The 18,149-nt window shown below is 36.8% G+C and overlaps 1 protein-coding gene across 1 annotated transcript in view; it reads left to right on the top strand.

Annotated features, from left to right (window-relative positions):
- Window positions 1–18,149, top strand: part of LOC117709061 (AGBL carboxypeptidase 4) — a 959,025-nt gene that overhangs the window by 543,807 nt on the left and 397,069 nt on the right. The gene's annotated exons all lie outside the window — the stretch shown is intronic.

Genomic DNA, 18,149 nt, shown 5'->3' with positions numbered 1-18,149 from the left:
GCGTACATACCTACTAGGTGTCTGCCCCAGCCAAAAGAACCAAGCAAGGGATGGAAGGGGAGTGGTATTCTGGAGAGGTGGGGTTTGGGTGGGTGATGGGTTCAGAGTGCCCCAGGCTCCCAGTTACAGTTCTGGTGCATAGGGTCGTGGGGGAGGGTTCTTATCAGCTGCTTTAGGAAGGTTCATGGTAAGGTGTGTTCATGGAGCAGACCAGCCAGGTATCTGCCCCAGCCAAAAGGACCCAGGGAGGAGTAGAAGGGGAGTGGTATTCTGGAGGGACAGGGTTTGGGTGGGTTGCAGCTCTGGGGCTTAGTGTTGTGGGGAAGGGTCCTTACCTGCTGCTCTAGGAAGGTTCAGGATATGGTGTCTTCATGGGAGCAGACTTGCTAGGTGTCTGCCCCAGCCAAAAGGCAAAGATTTTGTTTTAAAGCTCCATGGGCCCCTTCCATAGTCCCTTGTCCTTGAAAATTATAAGGAATTCCAGTAATATGGGTAATATTAAATTGCTGCCAAAAAGTCTCAAATGCTCAACTGCAATAGCCAGTTTCGTTACCTGGTGTTTGCTTGTTTGGTTGGTTTCTGTTTTGTTTTTAGTATTGGATACTATATTTATCCACATTTCACATGTTATCGCCTTTCCTCATCCCCCCCCAACCCCAAAGAAACCTTTTATCCCATTCTCCTTCCTCCTAGTTCTATGAGGGGATGTCCCCACCCATCCACCCACTCCCATCTTCCTGCCCTCAAATTCCTGCTCATTGGGGCAAGCAGACTTAAAGGAACAAAGGCCCTCCTCTCCCACTGATACCCTACAAGGCTATCCTCCACTACATATAGAGCTGGAGCTCTGGGTCCCTCTATGTGTGTTCCCAGGCTGGCTGTTTAGACTTTGGGAGCTCTCATTGTCGCTCTCTGCATGGGGCCTCAAGCCTTTTCAACTCCTTCAGTCTTCTTTCTAACTCCAGGTGGTGCAATATCCTGATGGCCTCTCCTCCAGTTTCTGCTTTACACTTTGTCTCTGTATTTGCTCCCTTGAGTATTTTGTTACTTCTAAGAAGAACCAAAGCACCCATACTTTAGTCTTCCTTCTTCCTGAGCTTCATGTGGTATGTGAGCAATATCTTGGGTATTCTGAGATTTTGAGCTATATCCACTTATCAATGAATGCATACCATCTGTGTTCTTTTGTAATTGGGTTCCCTCACTCAGGATGATATTTTCTAGTTCTGACACTAATAGAAGAGAAAGTGGGGAAGAGCCTAGAACACATGGCCACAGGGGAAATTTTCCTGAACAGAATACCAGTGGCTTATGCTCTAAAATCAAGAATTGACAAATGGGACCTCATAAAATTGCAAAGCTTCTATAAGGCAAAGGACACTGTCAATAGGACAAAACAGCAACCAACAGATTGGGAAAAGATCTTTACCAATCTTACATCTGATAGAGGATATATATATATATACATATATGTATATATATATACATATATGTATATATATATATATATATATATACATATATATCAAGAAATTAGGCTCCAGACAATCAAATAACCTTATTAAAATGGGGTACAGAGCCAAACAAAGAATTCTCATCTGAGGAAACTTGAATGATCAAAAAGCACCTAGAGAAATACCCTTAATCATCAGGGAAATGCAAATTAAAACAACCCTGAGATTCCTTAGCCGTTCTGACTGGTGTGAGGTGGAATCTCAGGGTTGTTTTGATTCACATTTTCTGTTGACTAAAGATGTTGAACATTTCTTTAGGGTGCCTCTGGCCATTTGATATTCCTCTGTTGAAAGCCATTGGTGTAATGTTCAGGAACTTTCTTCCTGTGCCCATATGTTAGAGGCTCTTCCCCACTTTCAGTTCCATTAGTTTCAGTGTGTCTGTTTTTATGTGAAGGTGCTTGATATACTTGGACTTGAGTGTTCTACAAGGAGATAAGAATGGATTAATTTGCATTTTTCTACATGCTGACCAACACCATTTGTTGAAAATGCTGTCTTTTTTCTAATGAATGGTTTTAGCTCCTTTGTCAAAGATCAAGTGACCATAAGTATGTGGGTTCATTTCTGGGTCTTCAATTCTATTCCATTGATCTTCTTGCCTGTCTCTGTACCAATACCATGCAGTTTTTATCACTATTGCTCTGTAGTACAGCTTGAGGTCAGGGATGGTGATTCCCCCAGTTCTTTAATTGTTGAGAATAGTTTTTACTATTCTATGTTTTTTGTTATTCCAAATAAATTTGAAAACTTCTCTTTCTAACTCTGTGAAGAATTGAGTTGTAATTTTGATGGGGATTGCATTGAATCTATAGATTGCTCTCTGCAATGTGGCCATTTTTACTATATTAATCCTGTAAATCCATGAGCATGAGAGATCTTCCCAATCTTCTGAGATCTTCTTTGATTTCTTTCTTCAGGGACTTGAAGTTCTTGTTGTACAGATCTTCCACTTGCTTGGTTAGATTCACACCAAGGTGTTTTATATAATTTGTGACATTTTGAAGGATGTCATTTCAGTAATTTCTTTTTCAGCCTGTTTATCTTCTAAGTAGAGGAAGGTTACTGATTTGTTTGAATTAATTTCATATCAAGCCACTTTGCTGAAGTTATTTATCAGGTTTAGGAGCTCTCTGGTGGAAATTTTAGGGTCACTTAAGTATACTATCATATCATCTGCAAATAGATGTTCTTTTTCTTAGCCAGACTAACTAGAGTGTACAGAGACATTATCCAAATTAATAAAATCAGAACTGAAAAGGGAGCTATAACAACAGAAACTGAGGAAATTCAAAAAAATTATCAGATCTTACTTCAAAAGCCTATACTCAACAAAACTGGAAAATCTGGATGAAAATGGACAATTTCCTAGACAAATACTTAGACAGATATTTCTTATCTGTCTAAGTTTGGTTTGGTCTTCTCATTGTGTCCTGGATTTCCTGGATGTTTTTGGTTAAGAGTTTTTTTTCAATTTGTATTTTCTTTGACAGTTGTGTCAATGTTTTAATGGTATCTTCTGCACCTGAGACTCTCTTTTATCTCTTGTATTCTGTTGGTGATGCTTGCATCCATGACTCCTGATCTCTTTCCTAGGTTTTCTATCTCCTGGGTAGTCTCCCTTTGTGATTTCTTTATTATTTCTAAGTTCATTTTTATGTCCCGTATGGTTTTGTTCAATTTCTTCACTTGTTTGGTTGTGGTTTTTTTTTTTTTTAATTTTTTAAGGAATTTTTGTGCTTCCTCTTTAAGGGCTTTTACCTGTTTATGTGTGTTCTCCTGTATTTCTTTTAGGAAGTTATTTATGTCCTTCTTACAGTCCTCTATCATCATTATGAGAAGTGATTTTTAAATCTGAATCTTGCTTTCCCGGTGTCATTGGGTATTCAGGACTTGTTATGGTGGGAGAACTGGGTTCTGATGATGCCAAGTAACCTTGGTTTCTGTTGCTTATGTTCTTGTGCTTGCCTTTCACCATCTGCTTAGCTCTAGTGCTACCTGCACTCACTGTCTCTAACTGGAGCCTGTCTGTCCTGTTATCTTGCTTGTGTCAGAACTCTTCAGAGTACAGCTGACTCTGTGATCCTGTGGTCCTGAGATCCTGGTATAATAGCTCTTGTAAGTCAGGCTGCTTCTGTGTTCCTGAAATCCTGGTGTGCCCAGGCTCCTGAGATCCTATAATCCTATTATCCTATGTTTCTGGGAGTGTTAGAGCTCCTGGGAGTCCAGCCTCCTCTGAGTTTTGGGGGATTGGGTGCAGAGCTGGCGTCCTAGTACTACTCCGGGCACTGACACAGACTGAAAGTGTCTGTAATACTCTAATTGCATTTCAAACAACATAAAGTTTAGTATGTACCCAATAAATATTTGTAAACTTGGAGTGATTTCCAATTATGTCTAGGAGGGAAGCATAAAAGAAAGAAAGTAGTTAAGAGCTCAGATCTGTTACTCATCTACGGGCTTCCAGGCAACCTTTCCCCGGACACCTCTAGCCCGTGCTGGCTAGCTGCCCGCATTGCGCTGTTTCACAGATCATTCATTATGCTCATGTTTCATGTGTGGCAAAACATGATCTCATTTAAACTCTAATAAAATACATGATCTCATTTAAACTCTAATAAAGAAGAGCTTAGCAATCAGGTGGTGTTCTTTTCTAATTCATATGAACAAAGCAAAGCATCTTTACAGTACATGAAACTACTATGTTGTAGCAGAATTTAAATCACAAGACTGACTCTGAAATCCATGATTGTTCCACTGTTCTTCAGGGGCATATGTCACTTTGTTTATTGGAATGGGATTTTGTGAGTCCATTTCCATACATATTTAAAGAAGTTTCTATCTCACAACCTTCACAGACATTACCAACATACACTGACACAGAAACATTTGCATAACTATTAACAAACTGCTTAAAATTTTGGTCTGTATCTTAATTTGCCTCAATATGCTCAGGAGTCTACCAAATTAGGACAGTTGAGAAACACTTCATTCCTAACTATTTGTAGATATAATAATAATTTTAATCATTCTTTTTATCTCCTAAATTGTGGACAGTTTCTGTTGTTGATTCTGATGCAATTTAAATGTTATCTCTTTCCCATCATTAAATATCTTTGGATGAACTTTCATAAACACTATGGACAATGTATAGACCCCCAAATATCTTCTAGAATATCAAACACTACCTGGTTCTGCTGCAATTCCTATGTAGTTGTAATTCTACCCTTGTCTTTGTTCCAGCTTCCTCTTGCTGAAGTTATTTGAAAGGGTATTGCTTTTCTACCCTGGAAATGCTATTTTACAGGCCTTTGTTTTTAATAGGACCCTAGAAGTAGCAACATAATATTCTTTTCCTTCTGGATGTTGCCCTTTCCTCTTTAGAAAATGAATTTTCCACCTATCGTTTCAATGTACTCTAACAAATGGCTGCTCTGCTCATAGCCCAAGAGGATCTCTAGCATACAGGAAAGATGCCTCTCAGGGATAAAAACAACAACATTGCATCAAAACCATGTAATTGCTTTTAAGATGCCTACCTCTTTTATTAGTAGCTTTTCTACTGCTGTCCTGGGCTGGACATACTCTCCTTGCAATGTCTCTCTTATTTTCCATTTGGATGTTGCAAAAATATTTCAGTTATAGAAGCATACAGTTCAATTAGTATAAGGCTGGTTATTCATCCACAAATAATAATTTAATCAGTTTAAAAGAAAGCAATAAAAATTATTTTTTGATAAGAGCCTTTAAAAGGATGTGGAGGGAAAAGAAGGAAATTGAGTCACCTGACATTACATTTTAAGAACATCACTGAGACATTTTACTTCAAATTCTTTATCTGTGAATAGGATGTGGTAATGTTACAGATTTTTATAAAAATATGTAAAACACATACTATGGCTTTTGACAACTAAAGAACACAATGAAGAATGGTAACAGTGACAGTAGCGTTATTATTTGAAGGCAAAGAATAAACCTTTATCTAGAATTTATTCAACACTTAACTGATTATGTATGACAGAGTCCTCATAGAAGATTCTTTCATTATACCAAATGACTAATAACTATTCACTGCAAATTTTATAATGGAGATATTTAATAATTATTTTATAAATAGAACCATTTATATGCAACCACTTATATATACTTACTGGCATTTTGCAGTTTTCAAAGCTGCAAATAACCATTTAAAGCAATTGGGAACTACCAGATTTACAAATCATCACCACCACCATGGCAGATGCCATTGCTCTGTGACTATTGTGTCAAGCCATAGACTAAGATCATTCCATGTAGTATTTTAGGCCAGTCATCACAAGAACCACGTGAGGTAGCTACTCCTTATTTTACAGGTGATAAGTATGTAATTTAATGACTAACTCAATTATTCTAACCACACAACTAGTAAGTGAGTTAACTAACTAGGACATGGCTGTGAGTCTGACTCCATGGCATGGAGCTATTGTCACTCACAGTTGAGCTTGTAATTCAGAGAAAATTGCAGGGGGAATTGGGAGCAGATTTTTCTCTGCTTGTGATCTAACATCCAGCGTAAATAAATAGTGTGAATAAGAGACAATTTGTGACCTGATCTCTTACATTAAACACATTAAATGTGGGAGTCACCCTTCTATTTTGTCCCATTAGTAATCATTCAACAGGTGTGTTGCACAAATAAGCCACCCTTGCAGAAGCCATTAAACAGGCTCAGGTAGCCTACATTGACTATGAATATTGATAGTTCTAATTCTTATGTCCAGTCTTCCACACATTGTACTGGCAATCTAGAATATAGAAGAGTTAGTTCTATATACAGGGGGCTTCCAATTGACACCTGATGCTTAAACAAGCTGCTGACCATTATTTGGGAAAGGTAAAGCTATTCAAGAAAACCCTTCACTATATTATTTTCAAGTATATATATTTTTTCACTATATATATTTTCAAGAAAATCCTTCACTATATTATTGTAAACTTGACCAAGACAAAGGGAATAAAGTATTATTATAGGAGCTCAGTAATTCTGAAATTCAGACATAGTGTGCAATATTTGTGAATCGTTTGTGATCACCACACTTCTACAAGAAGGTTAACCCTCAAAGTGTTGTTACTTAATTTGATCTCAGATAAAGCTGTTTTTAAAATTTTTCTGCAAAGTAAAATCTTATTCCCTGAAATGAGCAGGATTCTTTCCCTCTGCCAAAAAGCACTACATATTGTATTTGTATCTGTGGTTAGTAAGTAAGAATCGAATTTTCTATTAACTTACAGAAACAAGGTTAGTTACAAGGCAAGCAGGTTTTCTTTCCCTTTTATGTTCTAGTAAGGTTCTTTTATTTAAAAAAGCGATGGATAAGTATATAACTTAAATTATTCTTCTAGTTATTTTTATCTTTTAAAATTGAGGATATAGTCTCATTGTTCCCCTAGAAACTTTATTATCAGTGTATAAAAATCATTAAGTACAATTCACTTTAAACATATATACTATGTTTTATCTTGCTGAAAATTGCTTTCTACTGCTAGGACTAAAACAATGTAAACAGATATGATAAAATATAGTAATTTTTATAAGACACATAATATGATTATATCAATTATTTAAAAGGTGTATTGGATGGATGTGAAATAGATCTTTTAAAATTCACATTTACTTCAGGCTTTCTTTCTTGATGGGCAAAAAGATGCTGACTAGCCATTTCAATTACCACAAAAAAATCAAGTACCCTGGGATTTTGAGTAAACTAAGTGGTATTAGTTAGGAACAGATCTGTAACTCAGAGGGATCTCTGGCAGAGACAGAGAAAAAGAGAAAGAGAGAGGGGGAGGGAGCAAAGGAGAGAGAGAGAGAGAGAGAGAGAGAGAGAGAGAGAGAGAGAGAGAGAGAGAGAGTGTGTGCAGTGTATACATTTCCAGTGGAAGGGGTTGTCCAAGATGTGTGACCCAAAATGAGGTTCAACTTTACCTGATACAAGGTCAGCCAAATAGTTCACTTGCTAAAGGTGCCTTCTGCCAATGTTGGTTGTTTGAGTTTGACCCTTGGACTCATACCATAGACAGACAAGTTATCCTTTGATGTCCACATGTAAACTGAGGCATGCATGTTGTGACACATGCACATAAGATAAAAAACCAAATCAGTAAAATATAACCATTTCTATACCTGTTGGGGAAGATATTTTACTTGTATTAGTCTAAGAAGATTGGCAAATGTCGGGACCAGGATTTTTTTTTTTTTTTAAAGCATCTTTTTAGGGTATATGCCCAGGGGAGTGGTATAGCTGGGACCTCAGGTAGTACTATGTCCAATTTTCTGAGAAACTCCAAACTGATTTCCAAAGTGGTTATACCAGCTTGCAATCCCACCAACAATGAAGAGTGTTCCTCTTTCTCCACATCCTTGCCAGCATCTGCTGTCACCTGAGTTTTTGATCTTAGCCATTCTGACTGGTATGAGGTGGAATCTCAGTGTTGTTTTGATTTGTATTTCCCTGATGACTAAGAATGTTGAACATTTCTATAGGTTCTTCTCAGCCATTTGATATTCCTCAGTTGAGAATTCTTTGTTTAGCTCTATACCCCATTTTTAATAGGGTTATTTGGTTCTCTTTAGTCTAATTTCTTGAGCTCTTTATATATTGGAAATTAGCCCTATATCAGATGTAGGATTGGTAAAGATCTTTCCCCAATCTGTTGGTTGCTGTTTTGTCCTGTTGACACTGTCCTTTGCCTTACAGAACCTTTGCAACTTTATGAGATCCCATTTGTTTATTGATCTTAGAGCATAATCTGTTGGTGTTCTGTCCAGGAAATTTTCTCCTGTGCCCATGTGTTTGAGGCTCTGCCCTGCTTTCTCTACTATTAGTTTCAGTGTATCTGCTTTTATGTGGAGGTCCTTGATCCACTTGGACTTCAGCTTTGTACAAGGAGATAAGAATGGATCAATTTGCATTATTCTACATGCTGACCACCGGTTGAATCAGTATTATTTGATGAAAATGCTTTCTTTTTCCACTGAATGGTTTTAATTCCTTTGTCAAAGATCAAGTGGCCATAAGTGTTTGGGTTCACTTTTGGGTCTTCAATTCTATTCTATTGATCTACCTGCCTGTACCTGCCTGTCACTGTACCAATACCATACAGTTTTTATCACTATTGCTTTGTAATACAGCCTGAGTTCAAGAATAGTGATTCCGCCAGAAGTTCTTTTATTGTTTTGGGATTTTTTTTGTTGTTATTCCAAATGTATTTGCAAATTGCTCTTTCTAGCTCTATGAGGAATTGAATTGGAATTTTGATGGGGATTGCATTGAACCTGTAGATTGCTTTCAGAAAGATGGCCATTTTTACTGTATTAATCCTGCCAATCTATGAACATGGGAGTTGGGAATTCTTTCCATCTTCTGAGATCTTCTTCAATTTCTTTCTTCAGAAACTTGAAGTTCTTGTCATACAGATATTTCACTTTCTTGGTTAGATTCACACCAAGGTATTTTATATTATTTGTGCCTATTGTGAAGGGAGTCATTTCCCTAATTTCTTTCTCAGCCTATTTATTTTTCGAGTAGAGGAAGGCTACTGATTTGAGTTAATTTTCTATCCAGCTACTTTGCTGGAGTTGTTTATCAGATTTAGGAGTTCTCTGGTGGAATTTTTGGGGTCACTTAGGTATACTATCATATCATCTGCAAATAGTAATATTTTGACTTCTTCCTTTCCAGTTTGTATTCCTATGACCTCTTTTTGTTGTCTAATTGCTCTGGCTAGGACTTGAGTACTATTGAATAGTTAGGGAGTGAGTGGGCAGCCTTGTCTAGTCCCTGATTTTAGTGGGATTGTTTCAAGTTTCTCTCCATTTAGTTTGATGTTGGCTACTGCTTTGCAGTATATTGCTTTTACTATGTTTAGCTATGGGCCTTGAATTCCTGCTCTTTCCAAGACTTTTACCATGAATGTGTGTTGAATTTTGTCAAATGCTTTTTCGACAACTAATGAGATGATTATGTGTTCTTTTTTCCTTTGAGTTCATTTATATAGTGAATTACATTGATAATCCATCAGATATACAGAAATCTTCTGTATATTGAACCATCCCTGTATCCCTGGGATGAAGCCTACTTGATCATGACAGATGATCATTTTGATATCTTCTGTATTTGGTTTGTGAGAAATTTATTGAGTATTTTTGCATCAATATTCATAAGGGAAATTGTTCTGAAGTTCTTTCAATGCTTCAACATATAACCAGGACACATGCTCCACTATGTTCATAGCAGCCTTATTTATAATAGCCAGAAGCTGGTACGTTTAAACAATGGAGTATGACTCAGCTATTAAAAACAATGACTTCATGAAATTCTTAAGCAAATGAATGGAACTAAAAAATATTATCCTGAGTGAGGCAATCCAATCACAAAAGAACACACATGGTATGCACTCACTGATAAGTGAATATTAGCCCTAAACTCAGATACAATACCCAAGATACAATTTTCAGACCACATGAAGTTCATGAAAAAGGAAGACCAATGTGAGATAATTCAGTCCTTTTTAGAAGAGGACACAAAATTCTCATAAGAGGAAATATAAAGACAAAGTGTGGAGCAGAGGCAGAAGGAAAGGCATTCCAGAGACTGCCCCACCTGGGGATCTATCCCACATACAGGAGCCTGATATAGCTGTCTCCTGAGAGGCTCTGCCAGAGCCTGACAAATACAGAGGCAGATGCTTGCAGCCAGTTATTGGACTGATCACAGGTTCCCCAATGGAGGAGTCAGGGGAAAGACTGAAGGAGCTGAAGGGGTTTGCAACCCCATAGGAAGAACATAGGTCCCATAGGGACCTGCTAGAGCTCCCAGGGACTAAACCACCAACCAAAGAGTACACATGGAGTGACCCATGGCTCCAGCTGCATATGTAGCAGAGGATGGTCTTGTAAAGCATCAATGGGAGGAGGGGCCCTTTGTCCTGTGAAGGCTCGATGCCCCACTGTAGGGGAATGCCAGGACAGGGAAGCAGGATTGGGTGGGGGGGAGCCTTCTCATAGAAGCAGGGGAGGGGGGATGGTATAGGGAGTTTCTGAAAGGGATACTAAGAAAGGGAATAACATTTGAAATGTAAATAAAGAAAATATCCAATTAAAGAAAAAAAAAGATTGAGGAATAACCCACTTACCTATTTACCATTGAGTGCACAGTCTCTAAAGGTAAGAGGGTACCTGAACTAAAATTTTGTCCCATATACCCAATATGGTAACCAATTGTTATGAAAATAGCAAGAATCAGATGATTATAAAATCAAGCACATAAGAAATATGGGACTGAGTTAAAACAGGTGTCAGAACTGTGTTGTAGCAAACTGAGATCCAGACTTGAGCACCAGTCTTATTTTATCCTCATAGTAGATTAGAATATAAGGATGAAAATGAGATGGAAAACTTGGCTTTTGGTTCAGAAAAGCAAATTGTTCATTCCACACCTCTTCTCACAGTCAGACACATTAGGGGCCATGCATATAGCAGAAGACTAATTTTAAGCATCATCTAATGGTATTCTGAGGCTAGAAATAAACATCCTATTTATACTAAGATTAAAGTGAAACCTTTTCCTGAATGCCTTGTTGGGTGAGGAGGAAGGGATAAAGAGACTGTCTCACATATTGATTGGTGAAATGTTTTCAAAAGTTCTCTAAAGCAATTCTCAGCCTCTTTCCTCTCAGAAAAAAAAAAGGAAATTGTTTGTTCTTGTTTGTCTGAAATTATCAGAAAGAAATACAATCATTCACTGCCATTTGATAATTTAAGCATGTATAAGCTTGTTGTCATAGAAACCGATAAAAGTAAAGAACTTCATTTTTCTATACCAAACTTCTCTTGTCTCCTTATATGTAAAATTTTTAATCTCAGGAAAGCCATATGATACCTCTCAGAAATATTACAGCATATGCAAATCCTAACTGGGCAGAGAAAACCAATCTTGTTTCATTTCTCATGTGCTCCATGAAAACTTTGACTTATTTGCCTGATAGATCAGTTGGCATATTAATTTTCAGAATCAGTTTTTTAAAGTGGAGTGAAAACTCTTAAGAAATGAGGAAGGGTATCTAGACCTGGGCTGTGTGAAAGGGCAGGGAATACATAATAAATTCTAATGGTGGGTTGTACTCCTGTGTGTACCACGTGGCCACTCCCAGCAGCATCTTTTGCACATTGTATCATATGAAGTCGGTGAGGGAACTGTCCAAAGTAGAACTGGGAAGTAGAACCCTTGGAAACTTTGTTGTTACCATCATTGCATAAAGGGGCATTATTGGCTTACAGAATGGAAGTCCTCCTGTGTATAAACATAGCAAATGGTATGCCAATTGTTAAGGCCTTGCCAGCATCCTAAACCATTCCCAGAACTTGTTCCCACAAGTCCATGATGCTTTTAATCCTGCCTTCAGATATTTTCCTGTGTCTAATTCTCATTATTACAAGTCCTGGAAGGAGCTCTCCTCTCCCCTCCAGCTCTAGACCCAGTGTATTTCTACATGGAACTCTGGAGAAAGATGCCTCCTGCTTTCAGACATGGCTCTAAGAAGTAATCTTTTTTTTCTCACATTTATTTCTCTTCTCTTCTTTTCATGCCATTATGGCAGATCATAATAGTCCTAGAGACATTGTCTCTTCACTAGAATAATCCTCTGAATTCTATTTCTGTGGCCATTGTTGCTTTCTTCCTACTTCCCCCAGCAAATTCTTCTTCCCACAGATATATTCACTGTTCAATTGGCAATGATTTGATTAAAAATGTAAATAAAAATATCAGACCACTCTTAGTCAAATATTACAGAGGAAAACAGCAGCATGTTTTAGCATTTGCATTCCCTCAGGCTCTGTGCTAGACCCAATTTTGTACATTACTGCCTATATCTTCAGAAAAAATTCTTCAATGTGATTCATTGTTATCCCTTACTTATAATAAATAATCTAGGTTTCATAAACCTTGTATCATATGCTCTAAGGTGACATAATGAATAGATAAAAATCCAATATATCTGTGATATATAGACAAATAGTAACATTTGGCTTTTCAGTACTAGATTCTGGAGGCATAAAAGTGAATAATAAGCTATATGGCCATCTACACTTCTAAGAAACTCACAATGAAGATGATACTTACAATAACAATAAATTACAATATAATGTGAAAATGCAAATCTAAATTATTAAATAGCAATTTGAACTTAAAGCTCTTCCATTAATATCATTATCAATCTTTGCAAAGATGTGGCCTTTAAGAATTCAAAATTCATCAGTCTTATAATACTTACATTTATAGATTCAAAATACATACAGGATAGGATCTTCATAGGCAAAGACTTTACAAATAGGAATCCAACATATCAATAAATATTCATAATTGACAAACAGAATAATGTGAAATTTACAAACTTCTCTACAGCAGAGAAAACAACACAGTGAAGAAACAGCCCACAGAATAGGAGAAAATCTTTCCAACTATATATCTGGCAGGAAGTTAATATTCAAAATATATAAAGAACTCAATAAATTCAATAACAAAACAAATATTTCAAACAATAAAATAGCTCCCATGTCTTGCTCTGACTTAATTTTATAACACTCAGGACTACAAGTGACACTACCCATAGTGAGGTAGACCCTTCCACATCAGTCATCAGTCAATAAAATGCATCATAGGCTTTTCCACAGCCCAATATTTTGAAAGCATTTACTCACTTGAAGGTCCACCTTTCAAAATGATTGGAGCTTGTGTCAATTTGACATAAAACTAGCCATTATACTGCTCCACCATTGATAAATTGAAGAATTATTAAAAGAATATGCAAATTGCAGCATTTTTAATTTAGCACAACAAAAGCTTCTAGGCATATCCAGTTACTGGACTCCAATACAGTACTAATGGTGACTGCAGAACTGCACTCTAACCAATGCATCTTCAAAGCACAAATTCAATAGCAAATCATCAGGGACAATCCATATTATAGATCAGAGAGACTTACAGACAGCTACAGAACAGTTTATTCAATAACTGCAGCCCAGAGAACTTTCTCTAAAATAGATTCTTTTTTAGGACATAAAGTGAATCTTAACAAATACTTTTAAATGAAATAACATCCTATAAATTATTAGGTCATAATAGATAAAAACTTGTAATAAACAGCAAGAGAAACCAGAATATATGTAAATGTATGCATATTGTGCAACATTCTTTATTAGTTTTTATTTTTTAATTAAAATATTACATTATTTCTCACCTTCCTGTTGCTTCCTCCAGTCTCTTCCATGCTTTCTTTTGCTTGCTCCCAAGCTCATGGCCTCTTTTTCGTTGTTATTGTTACATCTACTTGTATAAAAATAAGTACAACTTGCCCAGCCTGTTTATTATTTATGATGATGATGATGATGATAATGATGTATATCATTTCAGTTCTGATAACTTGGTATTGGTTAACCAACTATAGGGCTTATCCCTAGCAAAGACTATTTCTACTGTTCTCAGCATTTCTTAAGAGACTCTAGTTCTTTGTCAAGAAATGAGGTCCCATGACATTGCCCTGCTTCGTGTTAGCACATCTGTTAGTATTTGTGTGTGTGTGTGTGTGTGTGTGTGTGTGTGTGTGTGTTTTCAAGTCTTCTTTAGGCATCCGTATAGTAGAGGTGTCACGGGTGAAGCTTCCTTGTCATTTCTAGAAGACACAGACTCATAGCAAATTTCCTGGTCCTCTGGTTCTTCCAATCTTTCTGCTTTCTCTTCCATAATGTTCTAGGAGCACCAGGTACAGGCATTGTGTTATAGATGTATTAGTTTGGAATGGACACCTCAAGAATTCTCTGCACTTTACTCTCTGCTTTTTTAATAGTTATGGCTATCTGTAATAGTCTCTATCTTTTACAAAGATAAGTTTCTTTGAGGAGGGGTGAGACTTATATTTGTGTGGGGGCATATATATATATATATATATATATATATATATATATATATATGTATTTACAGTGCAAATGGGAATTGTTCTGGTATTAAAGTGGCAGCAGTAGGTTCTCTTCTAAGATTCATGACCTCATTAACCTTGCATTGTAGGCTAGGTTTCCAGTGCCAGGCATGATTTGCCTCCTATTGTTCAGACTTTATGTACAATTAGACTACGGTTGGTTACCACCAAGATATGTGTCATAACTGTCCTCATGGATATCTTGTAATGTTACAATGCTGGTCACTCTTGTGACTGTATGCATTGCATCTAGATAGGAATATTGGTGCTTCCCTTTCTTGGAAACTTGCATAGCACATTTTGGCACTATGAAACTAGTACTTGGTGAGGAGGCTTGAGGTCAAGTCCTCTGATTCCTGTGTCCAAAGTACCAGTACTTCAACCTCTAGGAGGTAACAAGTCCCAACAGCAATAGCATATATTGTTTAGGAAACCTCTAGAACTCCTACAACCAACAATTCAAAAGGGGGTTTTATGTCTGGTTAGTGGAGATTTGTTGGATAGTATATGGCTCTTGAGAGTCATGATCAGCCCAAGTCGTGTAACTTCATTTAAATTATGTATGTATGTATGTATGTATATGCATACATCTGGACTTAGAGTAACATATGGAATTTAGGTAAATAAAAAGTAATAAGATTCCTTATGACTTTTTGAGCATTCTCAGTGTTATACTCTTGAATTATCAGTGAATCATTCAAGAAATCAGGGTTGTAATGGTTTATCTTGAACATCAATGTGATTATATTGGTATATGCATCAAGAATTTGTACATTATACATCTGGATATATTCATGAAGGTATTTACAAAAGAAAATAACATGTTAAAGAACAATTAAGATAAGTATGATTTAGTGAATAATTGATGAACTTCTTTGAAGTGAAACAACATGAACAGATGTCTAGTAGAAAGCAGAAAGAATCTGATATGATCAATTTGACATTTAAATTGTTGTACAGATGAAGAGATCCTTAGAGGGAAGCTATAACCAGCCATTGACCAGAACATCTGTGAGATAGGGCAGAGGCCATATACTGTGTCATACATGCAAATCTAATGGTGACCCCTGCTGTAGTTGTTTGTTCTATGGTTTGTTATCCTAGAATACTGCTTGTTTCTTTGAGGTGAATACTCTGTTGCTATTCAAGCTTTTTAAGTTTTAGCATGAGGTAATCCAGGACAGAAAAAAAGGAATTAATATAGAATAAGAGTTTCAAATAAATAAAGGCATGCTATTTATGTGGCCATAAATTTGCAGGCATCACCTAACTTCTCTAAGTCCTTCTAATTTCTTACTGGTGGGAACTTGACCTTTGAAACAGAAATTCCTTCCACATTTTACATTGTGTCACATAGTCCTCAATGTCTGATGAAGAAATGTTCAACAGCATCATTGTCACTGGCAGCAGCAAAGTGAGTCACAGGGTAAAGAATGAATCACCAAAGAAGAAGGTAGTATGCAGTATTTCATGGTGGTCCACCACGTAGCCTGGTGTTTTACTGGCTTGAAAGGTGAACCATTATAAGTGTGGGGAGCAAGAAGCTGTTACCACAGCTCTTTTACAAAAACCAGGAAGTTGAGTAGTGGGTCTTCTCTACAACATAAAACTCTAGATGTACAACCACATTATAGGCACTATCTAACTGGCCAAGTAGAAGGTCAATGTCACATGCTCTACCATGAAAGCACAATAACCCCAATGAAGACAATCATCATCTTCTTCTGTAACTTTCAAGGATGTTGTTGGTGCTGAATGACCTTCCTATTTGGGCCATTAGTAGCATCCAAAGAAAAGTATGTGTGAGAAAATCTAGGGAAGAGAAAAATTGGGTTAACTGTTCTCAGACTTGTTTTCTGACCAATATTGTCTTTTGTTTAATTTAATGTTTTTACTTATTCACTTTACATCTCAGTCACTGCTCCCTTCCTGGTCAACCCATTCCACAGTATTTCCCCAATCCACCCTCCCTTTCTCCTAAGAGTGCTTGGGGGCCTCCTGCATACTTCCACCCCAGCACTTCGTCTCTGTGAGATGAGGCACTTCCTCTCTCACCGAGGCCAGACAAGGCAGCCTACCTAGTAGAACACATCCCACATAAAGGCAGCAGCTGTTGGGATAACACCCGTTCTAGTTGTTCAGGACTCACATGAAGATCAAATTGCATATCTGCAACATATGAGAGGTAGGCCTAGGTCTAGCCTGTGTATGTCCTTTGGTTAGTGGTTTAGACTCTTAGAGCTCCAAGGGTCGAGGTTATTTGACTCTAATGGTCTCCCTGTGGAGTTCCTACACACTTCAAGGTCCTTAGTCCTTCCTTGTATTCTACCATAAGTGTCCCCAAGCTCCATTCATTGTTTGGATGTGGGTGTCTGTATCTGTCTGCATCAGCTGCTGGGTGGAGCCTGTCGGAGGACAATATGCTCTTGTCTGCAAGCATAAAAGAGTATTATTAATAGTGTTATGGATTGGTACTTGCCCGTGGGTTGGGTCTCAAATTGGTCCAGTTATTGGTTGTCTATTCGAATACCCAGGCTCTGCTCTGTGACTGCATTACTTACAGATAGGATAAATTTTGAGTTGAAAGCTTTGTGGGTAGGTTGGTGTTTTGATTGATCCACTTGAGGTTCTATCTGGTTACAGAATGTGGCCTCTTCAGGTTCTATATCCCCACTATAGTGAGTTACAACTGACTACTATTCTGTAGATGACAGTAGTTTGGTATTATTTTTTAAACTAAATATTTATATCATACTTAGCAATTCTACTTATGTCAATTCATAATGATATCAGTAAAAAGCTGGATTCTGTTATTGGACTAGAGATAACATGTGAAAGGTCTTAATGTAGTATTAGTGAACTTGTATTGATGACAGGAATTAAGGAAGCATGAAAAAACCAAACGTGATTATCAGAATTTGAGAAGTGTTTAGACAAAAGGATGGGTAAAAGAAAGCAGATTTTACCAGCACATGTTATATCCATATTTGTTGAAATATCATAATGAATAATAATTGTACATTAAATTAGACAATTAATATACATTAGTAAAAATTAATTTTTAACAAAATGCTTTTAGAAAAATTTGATATTTTATACAAACATTAGGACAAAAGATACTCAGAAAAAAAAACAGAATATAAATAAATAAATAAATAAATAAAACAGAATATAAATGAACTTTGTCACCATATAGGATTTTGTATGTTAAGTTTTATAGTAAGTATTATTGTTATGTTTCTGAAAGATGAAATGAGTCTTGGTAAAAAATGAGGTGCGATAAAACAAAAGGCCATGGAAGTATCTACAGTGAGAATAAATAATAATATCCAAGATAGTGTGAGAAGAGACCGCAAGCATTCTTACAGAACAACAGCAAGGAAGAAATGGAGAAGATACTAGAGGATGGAGTAATGCTTCATGCTCATGGGTTGACAAAATATTGCAAGAAAGGCTATATCACCAAAAGCAATATACAGATGCAATGTGATCCTCTTTAAAATTTTAATGATATATTTCACAGAACTAGGAAAAAAATCTTAAAATTCACATATAAGACACAGCCTTCCCAAAGTCAAAACATTTCTGAAGCAGAAAGAACACTGCTGTAGTTACCATACA

Source organism: Arvicanthis niloticus, chromosome 5, assembly GCF_011762505.2.
Source record: "Arvicanthis niloticus isolate mArvNil1 chromosome 5, mArvNil1.pat.X, whole genome shotgun sequence".
Lineage (NCBI taxonomy): Eukaryota > Metazoa > Chordata > Mammalia > Rodentia > Muridae > Arvicanthis > Arvicanthis niloticus.
Note: the sequence above shows the minus strand (reverse complement) of the source record. Positions and strands in the feature narration are given on the sequence as shown.